The sequence below is a fragment of the Neovison vison genome, chromosome 7 (genome assembly GCF_020171115.1).
Source record: "Neovison vison isolate M4711 chromosome 7, ASM_NN_V1, whole genome shotgun sequence".
Classification (NCBI taxonomy): domain Eukaryota; kingdom Metazoa; phylum Chordata; class Mammalia; order Carnivora; family Mustelidae; genus Neogale; species Neogale vison.
This window is the reverse complement of record NC_058097.1, coordinates 91,200,632-91,212,823: the sequence shown is the minus strand read 5'-3', so window position 1 is coordinate 91,212,823 and position 12,192 is coordinate 91,200,632.

Sequence of the window (12,192 nt, the reverse complement as noted above, 5' to 3'; positions counted from 1 at the left end):
ACACTGGATTCCCGTGCGTGTCTGATTTGAAAGGCCCTTAGTGCACTGACCTCCATCTTGCCTCTCACCCATCCTCAATTTCCGGTCTGCAGTAGGGTCGCCCATTGTGGACCGTAGGTCGTCTTGACCACTGGATGGCACTTCCGGGACCTGCATTCATGGCATGCATGCATGGTGTCCTTACATAGACACAGAGGATGAGGCAGGTGATATCTGGGCAGGCCCGTCTGGGCGGCCGAGGTCTCTGCACCCTGGAGTGTTTATACCCAAAACCTCTCTGCTGGTTTCACCCCTTATCCTTGTACTCCCTGGAGCTTGGCATGCACGGGGGCACACCCATTGTAAGTCCCTGCAGGACTGGCCACTACTGTGTGGTCTCTTGGAAAGTTACAATTCAGAACTCGTTGGAAAAATCACAGGGGAAATAGGCATCTGCAGGCAGCAAATATAATGTGATCTCTTTAAAATAGTTTCTACCTGGGGTACCTGGGTTTCTCAGTTGCTTAAGCAGTTGCTTTCGTTTCAGGTCCAGGCCCTGGGATCGAGCCCAAGTCGAGCTCCCTACTCAGGGGAAGAGAGCCTGCTTCTCCCACTGCCTCCACCTGCCGCACTGCCTACTTGTGAGCTCTATGTCTCTGACAAAGAAGTGAGTACAATTCTTACATGATAAATAAACACATTAATAAAAATGAACGTAAATAAAAATATTTTATGATTTATGCAACATAATACTATGGGAGGAAAACAAAACCCCGAGTAACAGCACATATTCATACATGACAATACAATTGTCAAGCCACTTCAGGTAACACAATTATACCATTTTATCCAATTGATATATAAATAGATCATTTTTATGGACAGTTTTGGAAACATTACTTAATGATCTTATGAGCATATGTACTTTTAAGGAATTAAGTTTTGAACAATATCAAGTAATCTCTGTCACTTTGACAAATGTCAGATAACAGTTAAATGGAGTTTATGACTTGGCGAGGGTTTTCTTGATGGTAGTGTTGTGAAAAAAAAAAAGTATAGTTATTTAGAGTACCTTATAGACTATGATGGAGGAAATTGCATGGATTTCTGACATTCTGTAAAAATAGACATTTCAATTCCAACACCCAGGGCTGGTGCTTTGGAAATAAATTTTCCAAAAAGTCCAAACTGGGAACACATCAATTTCAGGAATCTGGATTTAAGGTGAGATGGACTTCAGCCTTTTAATGTTTTCTCTGATGTTTTCCATGACCTGACGATGTACAAATAGCCTCATATGGCCCTTTGCATTGGTACATCATCGTGTCAGTCAAGAAGCGGGTGCTGGGAAAGAAAGAAGCAAAAAAGGACAATTCTCTTTGGGGATTTATGGACCATCATCTGGGAGACACAGCATGGAGAGAAATCAGGTGTACTACTGATTTTGGCAGAGAGTACAGGTTCACGAGGGAAAAGCACAGGCACTTGTTTTGAAAGAATGATGATGAGTGCTGGCAGATAACAGGTGTTACTTTGTCTCTCAGTCCAGAGTAGAAGGATGTGTACAAGGTTGTGGTGGATTCCCAATGAGCAGGTCCTTGTGCCAGAAGTCAAAAGTTCACGGTGCTCAAATACTTGAAACAGGAGATGGGCCTACGATTTCCTTCCTGGTTGTCCTTCACACTCTAGTTTCAGAGTGGCTCTCTTAGCAAAGCTTCCTTTGTTATAAATCTTAATTGAGAATTCTCCTCCATCTCTTTTCTGCCATCATTCTAACAGGAAAACACCAATGATCTGAGTGTGTTTTCCTACCATCCCTGCTTTGGGTCCCTTCTTCCCCTGGAAGGTGGCAGTTTCCTAGTTCCTGGGTCATCCAAGCTAGTTGAGCCTTTAGACTGCATCCCACTAAGAAGATTTGAGGACATCCCATCTAGATGGTACTTAGGGTCTCATTTCTGGGTAGATCTGATGGCTGACTTGTATTCTTGGAGGAAGAATTATTTTGACATTTTCAGTAGTACTGCAAGGGGAAATGCAAGGTAGAAACCACTGGAAAATGACAAAATCAAAATACTCAAGAGTCCAGCGGTGCATATCTTCCTCAGGTGCTGGGGACTTTCCCCATCTGTTCTCACAGAGAAATTCTGGAGGAATGGCAAGACACATGACATTGTGTTTTGGCACCTCTGCACTTCATCTGGAAGAGAGCCTGCTGTCCCATTGACCCTGAGGGTAGAGTGGATGGGAGGGTCTGTGGTTATGCCGATGGAAGATAGTCCCCGGTGAGGGGAGGAGGAGGAGGCCACAACACAGACTTTCTGTGGATTCCCAGGATTTCCCCAAAGGACCTCAGTGTTGTTCCGAGGCAGGGAGCTGGTATAAGTCCCCCTGATCCCTTTATCTTGCCACCTGTAGGTGTGAAGATATACCTGATGGCCTACATGAGCATTGGCCTGAGCCTATCTAGTGAGCCATGGAGGTGTTGGTGGGTGAGACCAGTATGCTCCGGGTGCCCCTCCCCTCTGGGAGTTATGGCTTACCTTTCTCATGGGCCAAGCAGCATGCCCTTGTTGCCACACAAAGACAGGGAAAGAATCAAGATTAAAGCAGAGATGAATGAGTTAGGAACTAGAGTACAGAACACATAACAAACTAGCAGCTGGTTCTTTAAAAGACTCAAGAAGATTGACAAATCACTGGCCAAACTATTCCAAAAAGAGAGAGAGTGTTCCCAAATTAATAAAACTATGAATGAAAGTGAAGAGATCATGACTAACACCAAGGAAATAAGAACAACCATCAGAAATTATGACCAACAATTATATGCCAATAAGGTAAGCAACCTAGAGGAAATGGAAAATTACTCAACCTTAGAATAGGATGGGATTTATGTCCTTTGGATCATTGATGGACCCAGAGGGCACACACTAAAGTGAAATAGGTAAGACAGGAAGGACAAACACTATAGGATTTCACTTCTGTCTAGATTCTGAAAAGCAAAACAAATGAATACACAAATACAAAGCACAATAAGAATGTCACTATAGATAAGAAAGAGATGGTACTCAGAAGGGAGTTGAGGAGGGCATGGAGGAAATAGGTGAAGGGGTGTAGGAGACACAGTCTTCCCATTGTGGGTTGAGTAAGTCACGGGGATGAAAGGTACAGCATAGGGAATGTGACAATTGTATTGGAATTGTGTCTCTGTTGACTGATGGTAGCTACACTTTTCATCATTATAATATAAAGTAAAACATTGTCCAATCATAATGTTCACCTGACATTAACAAATTATTGTGTGTCAACTATGCTACAGACAATAGTGAGTCATAAAGTATACAAATGTAACAGGAATGGGTTTGTCTGAAAGTGACAGAAACCCAAGGGCAATCCAACTGGAATTGAGTTCTTGAGTCTCTTATGGTTTGCCTCCCTCCCTATATTTATCTTGTTTTATTTTTTCTCCTCTTCCCCTATGTTCATTGGTCTTGTTTCTCATATTACGCTTATGATAGAAATCATATGATATTTGGATTTCTGCGACTGACTTATTCCCTTAGCATTATACCCTCCACTTCCATCCTCATCCTTACAAAAGACAGTATTTCAGTTTTTGGGAGGCTGAGTAATATTCCATCCTATCTGTGAACCACATCTTCTTTATCCAGACTTTAAAATGATCTGCTTTTGCACCCAGCTGTTTATAATACTTTGTGTCACCTTTCTGAATAAGACTTCCTCCCTTCTACTGTATCCTCAGCTATACCATGCCAAATTCAAGTCTCCATCCTCCTGCCTTGGAAATAGTGGTCACTTTTCTACTTGTAGCCTTGTAACATTTATATGATCACACCTTTGACTGATTACTTGAGTGTTCAGAATGATTTATTAAGTATGTAATTATATTTGAGGGTGGAGAAAAATGTAATTCATCCCCGCAGAATTCTCTCATTGAATGCTGGATATGAAAACTGAGAACCTGGTGACAGAAAGGATTTTGTTGTTCCCGGTCTATGAGAGCTGAATGCCACTATGATATTGGCAAGCAGATCCTTACTGGTGACACATATTCATCCCTTCCAGTATTAGGTTTACTGTAGTAAGATTTCCTGAACATAATGTCTACCATATTCTCCACTTATATTTAAGTTTTGTTGGATGAGCTGAGAGTAGCGATTTCTCTATTGCCATGTTGTCTGACTTACATACATCTGTGGCCTTTCATGGGTTCTAATGATCCATGTCTTCATTAATATGCATGCCAATGTTTTAATTAATGGTGCCTCAGTGTGGCACATGTACTTTGCAGTATTTATGACCATCACTGCAAATACAACCCAAAAATAAAATTTTCCACTTGAAGCACAGTTTAACTCTTTTCCTTTAAAACATGGTTTCCAGGTGATGATATCAGTCAGGGGTGTCACTGAGAAATCCATCAGTAATTGGTCAGTTGACATGTCTTGGCGCTGGTCATCAGAATGATGCCAATCTGAGAAATCCCTGGTGATTGGCCAGGACATAGTGGTGACATTCCATGGTGGTGACATCACATGAAGGCATTCTGGTGTCCCAGGGCGCTTATAAAAACTTGTCAACAGCCCAGACTCCAGTAAAGATAGAGATGGCAGTTCAGTCACAGCTCTTCTTTCTCTTCCTCGACTTGTCTGCCCTGTTCCCTGCCCCTGACCATGACAAGCCCCCTACCCAAACTTCCGGCTGTGGCCCTCTCCAATACTCTACACAGCACCATCATGTTAGCACCCATGTTTTTGCCCCTCTGTGGTCCAGAGAATCCTCATACCCATACACGGCAAAACCTAGACCCATTCCACACTATGAGGCTGGCTCAGGTCCTCAGGGAGACATTCTCATTTGGCATGTGGGAGTGGGACACTGTCTATCAGGATACCATGGATTATCTGACATCTGGGTCCCACACCCCTGAGGCCATATGTAACCAGTATAGAAAAGCTGAGTCCATGTCCTAAGGGTACATTTGGCGCACTACTACTCTGAAACCTTCCAACCTGGCTCAGCACAGGGCACATGGGTTCTCTGTACATCCAGCCAACCCAGATGTGCACAATATGTGGAATATTTGGAGACATCAGGCAGAGCGGGGATTTTACACAAGTAGGTACTGGGAAAAAGAATCACCACGTCTGTATATGCAATGTTAGTCCTTGGAGCACTGGTACTCAGTCCATGGACTGTCTGAAACAACTCAGCAGTGCACAAAGTAATTTCCAGAATCCTGGCTAACTCAGAGGCCTCGGACCATCAATCCTCAAACACAGCCTAACAAAGATACTTTCAGAACTCAGGACACAGCACCTCCCAGGAACCCAAAGACTGGGAGACTTCTGATTCCACAGACACTGGGTGGACAGGGAGCCTCCATACCTCACCCTGGTAAGCCCAGTGCAGCACAAGGCAAAGAATCCCAGAGAACAGGTTTGCCAAGTGCCAAGAAACTATGGGTTCTGCATCCCAGCTGGTATCAGTATAGTGATTCAATTCAACAGAAACATTACCATGGTCTTTGTACCCAGAGGACAAATACTCAGCTCTCCACTAGGCCAAGAAGGCACCTGGACACCAAACTCCCCATGTGCCCATGGACTAGGAGACCAAAAATTCAGATGTCTTCTAGGTCAAGCAGGAACCTTGAAGAGCATTCTCACCATGTTCCCATGGACATAGAGACTAACAAATCTGTTTTCAATTACACGAAGCAGGCACCTGGACAGCAGGTCCACTGTGTGTTCTTGGAACTGGAGACTGACAAGTAAGCTGTCTGGTAAGCTAAGCAGGCACCTTGGCAGTGGGATCACCATGGTCCCTTGGATATTAAGCCCAAAGAAGGAGCCCTGAGCTAGGTCAAGCAGATAACTGGACTTGGGCCTCACCATGTGCCCTTAGACCTGGAAACCATCAAATCAGATCTTTGCTTGGCCAAGCAGGCACCATGAAAGTGGGATTACCATGTGCCCTTGGACCTGGAGACCAAAAACTGAGCTGTCTTGTGGGATAAGAAGGCATGTTGACAGTGGGCTAACCATGTGCCCTTGGATGTGGAGACCAACAATGCAACTCTGAGATAAGCCAAGCAGGTGACTTCACAACTGTCTCAATAAGGGCCCATGGAACTGGAAACCACAAAAACAGGTCCCTACCAGGTGAAGCAGGCACCTGGGCAGATGGTTCACCATGTGCCTTTGGACCTGGAGACCAAAAAGAAAGCTCTGGGCTAAGCCAAGCAGCCATCTAGACACATGGCTTACCATGTGCCCAAGTCCTTGAAACCTAAAACTCAGCTCTTTGTCTGGCCAAATGGGAACCTTGACAAAGGACTCACCAAGTGCCCTTGGACCTGGAGACCAATAACTGAGCAGTGACTGGGTTAAGCAAGCACCTGGATAGTGGGTTTAACTTGTGCTATTGGACATTAAGGCCAAGAAGAGAGACCTGGGACAGGACAAGCAGACACCTAGACAGGAGGCTTACTGTGTGCACCTGGACCTGGAGATCTGCAACTCAGCTCTTTGCTTGGCCAAGTGGCCAACTTAGCAACAGGCTTTCCATGTGTCATTGGACCTGGTGAATGACAACTGAGTTGTGTAATGGGCTACACTGGCATGCTGACAGTCAGTTTACTGGGTGCCCTTAGACCTGGAGACCAACGATATCCCTCTGTGAGAAGCCAAGGAGACAGCTTCACAGCTGGCTCATCATGGGCCCAAGGGCATGGAAGCCACAATACCAGGTCTGTACTAGGCCAAGCAAACACCCAGACAGGAGGCTCAACATAGGTCCTTATACCTCAAGACAAACAACTCTCTTTGTAGCTTGGCCAAGGACAAACATTGACAGCAGGCTCACAGTGTGCCCTTGGACCTGGAGATCAGAAACTGAGCTGTCTGCTAGGTTAAGCTGTCTCCTTGTCAGTTGGATAAAGATGTCACCCTTGGATCTGTAGACCAACAATACACCTCTGTGACAAGCCAAGCAGGAAACTTCACAGTTGGCTCAACATGTACCCACAGATCTGGAAACCAAACAGTGCGGTATCTACTAGGCCAAGCAGGGCCCTGGAGAGCTGGCTTACCATGTGCCCTTGGGCCTCAAGAGCAAGAACACAGCTCTCTATTAGGTCAAGCAGCCACTTGGATAGCAGGTTTGCCATGAGACTTTGGACATGGTGACCAGTAAAAGAACCCTCAACTAGACCAAGCACATACCTTGAGAGTGGGATCACCATGTACCCTTGGACCTGAAACTAACACACAGCACTTTGAGAGGCCAAGAGGGCCCCTGGATAGCAGGCTCATCCTGTGTTCTTTAAAGGCAATAAGAAACACACAGTTCTGCCCCAGGCCAAGCAGACAAATACTGGGCTCACCATGTGCCCTTTGGCCAGGAGACCAGAAAATGAGCTGTCTGATAGGCCAAGCAGACACCCGGGCAGCAGGATATCCATGTGCTCTTGTACCTGGAGACAAACTCAGCTGTCTGTTATGCCACATAGGCACCTGGTAAGCAGGTGCACCATGGGATCTTGGATCTCAACACCAACAACTCAGCTTTGTGCTCAAGCAATTAGGAATGCTGATAGCAGACTTACCATGGGCACTTGACCCAGTAGACCAAAAAATCAGCTGTGTGCTAGGCCAAGTGGGCATGATGAATGTGGGTTCACCATATGCCCTTGGAACTGGAGACCAATAATTGAGATAATAGGCCTATCAGGCACCCGACAGCAATTTCACTGTGTTCCCAAGGACCTGGAGACTAATAATAAAGCTCTTCATTAGGCCAAGAAAGCAACTAGACAGCAAGTTCAGCATGTTTCCTTGGAAACAGATTGTTTCTTCTTCCCAAAGTGCAGAACACTCTAACACTCAGCTTTCCAGTTGCCATGAGATTATGCGACCTCCAAACCTGCTCAGCATTGAACTGATTTGTCCAATGCAGCCATGGAGATCTGGGAACCTCCAAACAATGAGCCTCCATCCCAGGACAGCATGGGACTAAGATGCCAACTTACCTCAAAAATCTATGATAGTATGTTTTTCACCTTTGCAGAAAAGTGAGTATTCATGTTTCTTCTTACTTTTGATCTCCTTCAGCCTGAGGTCCTTTTGGCCTGCTATCTGTACAATATTCATTTTGGGGGGAGTTCTCCCTATGAGAAGAGAACTACACCATGCCCTAGAAGATGAAACAGTCCAGTGGTTTGAATACTTTTATTCAAATTTATGGAATGAAATGAAGAGTGACAATTGGAGGAAATTGTGGAAGAGACCCAGGCCATGAAAACTGTGGAGTCATTGGCTGAGATCCTCCAGCTGAAGGAGAAGTGTTACATCTTCAAAGGAGAGGTGGAGGCCTTAAAGCAAGAAGCCAAGCAGGGCACTGAAAGGCAGGCACAGCTCCTTGAGTTGGAGAGTTACTTCATTCAAATGAAGGTCTTTGGGACATTTCTGCCTTACATGCAGTGCCCAAGTGTTAATGTTTGTGCACCCACCCACTATGGCATAGAAGGGGAGGTGGGAAATATGTGTTCATCTCTCCAATTAATGGTATGGTATGGATTTGAAAAATGGGAAAATAAAGCATTTAAAATTAGAAAAAAAAACAATAAACAAAACTTATTATTTCTAAATAACTGATTTGCAAAAGACAACTCGTGGGTGATTGTAAAGGGCAGCCTGTCTTAGAGCTACTACTATCCCTTACTGTCTATCACATTCTCCTGAGGTTGGGGTCTTCATGGCTCGAAGAATATGTTGGTTAAACACGCAAAGTTGACATTGAGCATAACCTGCCCATCCTCATCAACTTGCTCATACATACTAAATTTGGGGAGCATTTTGATTGGAAGTAATAGACTATCCGTGTGTCTGTTCACAGGTATTTCTTCATAAAGCTTTGGCAGAGACCAATTTTTCAGATTTTTGCTAAATTTGAAGTTGGCCCCTGATGTTATGGCTTCATACTGTGGCCAGAAATAAGGCTGTTGATCCAGGACAGATTTGTCTATGATGCAGTCTTTGGAAGAACAATGTAACAAAACCATGAAAGAGGAGTAGAGCGATTCTAGAGGCAGGGTATGATTACCTGTGTCTGGCTGAGTAGGTTTGGGGTCAGAGCAGGAGGCAGAATGGTATGAGTGACCAGGCTGTGGGCTCCATTCTTACCAAAGAAAGACTGCAGGAATTGGAGATAAATGTGGGATTAACAATGGGTGCTTTTTGTGCATGGGTGTCTGCACAGTGTAAGGCTCAGTGGGAGAGAGGTGGGAAGAGGTGCACCTTGGAGACTGTATTGTCTGCTTGGGTATGAAGAATGGGGCCACTTCGAGGACTCAATACTGACCTTCTGATAAATTGGACACTGGGGTCAGAATGCAGTTGGAAGGTGAGATTCCTGGATGCCCCTCCTAGGCTATGGTCCATCTTAGCTGCAGGGATGTGGAGTGGGAGTGTAGGTGTGGTGCAAATGACAGTGATCTGGTGTCCACATTTGACACCAACTGAGATTGTAGGGGAATTGCCTAGAGCTGTGGCTCCTGGGCTGAGCTCAGTAATGACAGTGTGCTCATAGCACCTGGGCATACACAGATGGGAACCATGAGGAAGTTACTTCTTGGGATTGAAATGAAATTCAAGGGACCTGAAAAGTGGGAGACATGCAACCATGAGATGGATGATGTCTGAGTTTATTTGAGGTTGATGCTTCCCAGAGCAAATGTGAAGGCTGGTAGAGTACAGGTCACTTAAGTGTAAGGGGGACATGGGTTACTTATGTATTCCTAGCACTTGGGAACTCCTGTGATTAGCTTCTCAGACCATGCTCACTGTACCAATGGTTCCACAAACATCAAGGCCCTGCATTGACTGGCACCCCAGAGTTTCTCACCCCTTGAGTCCCCATTCCTTCATACCGAAAATGGGGGCAAATTCTGTAGGAGGTGATTGTGTGAGCAGGAGACAGGAGAAGGAAGGTTTGTGGAGGGTGTCTACAAGGGCAGGGACATATGCAGTCTAGAGGCAGAAGGGAAGAAGTGACAGTATACAAAGGTCCTTGTTGCAGCCTTTTCTCCCCAAAGCAAAATATCAGAATTGGGAAGGTAGTGTGTGAGATGACTCCCCCATATCCAGCATTTGCTACCCCTTTGGGCTATAGGTCATCACAGGACAGCACTGGCCAATTCACAGACCAGCTACAGACCCATCCTGCCTCCTTCACAGTTGCTTGATACCCACAACATAGGTTTCTTTAGGAGATATTTGGAACTCCCATGACCTGGGTTGGGATTGCTTTACTTAGGGGTGTGCCGACAGGTAGAGAACTACTACAGACAGGAAGGGAGGAGGAGACTTAAATTTATAGATTCGCAGAAGCCACAGGTATTTCAGAAGAGTTCTCAAAAAGTTAAAAATAAAGATACCCTACGACACAGCAATTGCACTACTGGGTATTTACCCTAAAGACACAGATGTATTGAAAAGAAGGGTCATATGTACCCCCGTGTTCATAGAATTAGTGGCCACAATAGACAAACTGTGGAAAGGGTCAAGGTCCTCTTCAGCAGATGAATGGACAAAGAAGATATGGTCCATATGTATGATGGAATATTACTGAGCCATCTGAAAGTGGGAATACCCCACTCCCCCCTCCTTGATATATTTATTTATTTATTTTTTCTTTTCAGCGTAACAGTATTCATTGTTTTTGTTCCACACCCAGTGCTACATGCAAACCGTGCCCTCTATAATACCTACCACCTGGTTTCACCAACCTCCCACCCCCCGCCTCTTCAAAACCCTCAGATTGTTTTTCAGAGTCCATAGTCTTTCATGGTTCAATTCTCCTTCCAATTTCCCTCAACTCCCTTCTCCTCTCTAACTCCCCATGTCCTCCATGCTATTTGTTAAGCTTCACAAATAAGTGAAACCATATGATAATTGACTCTCTCTGCTTGACTTATTTCACTCAGCATAATCTCTTCCAGTCCCGTCCATGTTGCTACAAATGTTCGTATTCATCCTTTCTGATGGAGACATAATAATCCATTGTGTATATGGACCACATCTTCCATATCTATTTGTCTGTTTAAGGGCGTCTTGGTTCTTTCCACAGTTTGGCGACTGTGGCCAAACTGTGGAAAGAACCAAGATGCCCTTAAACGGGGAGTTGGGTACAGATGGTCCTTCTGTTCACTACATCTCTATCTTTGGGGTACATACCCAGTAGTCCTATTGCAGACTCACTGGGAAGCTCTGTTTTTAATTTCTTGAGGAATCTCCACACTGTTTTCCAAAGTGGCTGCACCAACTTGCATTCCCACCAACAGTATAAGAGGGTTCCCCTTTCTCCACATACTCTCCAACACACGTTGTTTCTTGTCTTGCTAATCTTGGCCATTCTAAGTGGTGTAAGTTGATATCTCAATGTGGTTTTAATTTTAATCTCCCTGAAGGTTAGTGATGATGAACATTTTTTTATGTGTCTGATAGCCATTTGTATGTCTTCTTTGGAGAAGTGTCTGTTCATATCTTCTGTCCATTTTTTTATATGATTTCCTGTGTTGTGTGTGCTGATTTTGAGGAGTTCTTTATAGATTCTGGATATTAACCTTTTGTATGTACTGTCATTTGCAAATATCTTCTCCCATTCTGTGGCTTGCCTCTTTGTTTGGTTAACTGTTTCCTTTGTTGTACAAAAGCTTTTGATCTTGAGGAAGTCCCAAATGTTCATTTTCACTTTTGTTTCCTTTGCCTTTGGAGACATATCTTGAAAGAAGTTGCTATGGCTAATATTGAAGAGGTTACTGCCTATGTTCTCCTCTAGGATCCTGATGGATTCCTCTTTCATATGGACGTCTTTTATTCATTTTGAGTTTATCTTTGTGTAAGAGAATATTCGAGTTTCATTCTTCTCCATATAGCTGTCCAGTTTTCCCAGCACCACTAATTGAAGAGAATGTCTTTTTTCCACTGTATATTTTTTCCTGTTTTGTCGAAGATTATTTTCCCATAGTGTTGAGGGTCCATAACTGGACTCTCTATTCTGTTCCACTGGTCTATGTTTCTGTTTTTATGCCAGTACCAAGCTGTCTTGGTGATCACAGCTTTGTAGTAAAGCTTGAAATCAGGTAACATGATGACCCCAGTTTTATTTTTGTTTTTCATTTCCTTACCGATT